This window comes from Sinocyclocheilus grahami, unplaced genomic scaffold (genome assembly GCF_001515645.1).
Source record: "Sinocyclocheilus grahami isolate Dianchi unplaced genomic scaffold, SAMN03320097.WGS_v1.1 scaffold139713.1, whole genome shotgun sequence".
NCBI classification, from domain to species: domain Eukaryota; kingdom Metazoa; phylum Chordata; class Actinopteri; order Cypriniformes; family Cyprinidae; genus Sinocyclocheilus; species Sinocyclocheilus grahami.
In genome coordinates, this window is record NW_015534253.1 from 1 (window position 1) to 388 (window position 388).

At 43.8% G+C, this 388-nt stretch overlaps 1 long non-coding RNA gene across 1 annotated transcript; it reads right to left on the bottom strand.

The window, feature by feature from the left end:
- LOC107581244 (uncharacterized) lies at window positions 1-387 on the bottom strand. The gene is made up of 3 exons (XR_001608821.1): window positions 352-387; window positions 142-268; window positions 1-48 (listed from the first exon to the last, which is right to left on the bottom strand). It is a non-coding gene; the product is annotated as an uncharacterized lncRNA (long non-coding RNA).
- Window position 388: the final 1 nt, after the last annotated feature.

A 388-nucleotide genomic window follows, 5' to 3' on the forward strand; every position in this document is an offset into this window, starting at 1 on the left:
TCTCTTCAGAAGAGTCTTGGCCAGGTCATATGCCTGCTTATTCAAATTCTAAAGCACAGAAAAAGGTACAACCACCACACACTGATTAGCCATCTAAGACTGGACTGGGAAATAAGACTGGGAAGTAAGATGTTTGCCTACTTTGTGAGCAGGGATGAGGTTGATGAGGATTGTGTCCAGCAGCTCTTGCGTCACTCCATCTCCCTCCATGATGATGGAGCTCATCAGGTCCAACATGTGCATCTGCACCTTCTGATTATGGCTGTTACTGAAAGAGGGAAAAGTCCTGATCAAAAAGAGTACAGCTGCGTAACAGAAGAGACGATTAATCTCACTTAAAATCAAACTCACTTGATGACAGAAAAGAGGGTTTTGAAGAGCTGGATGA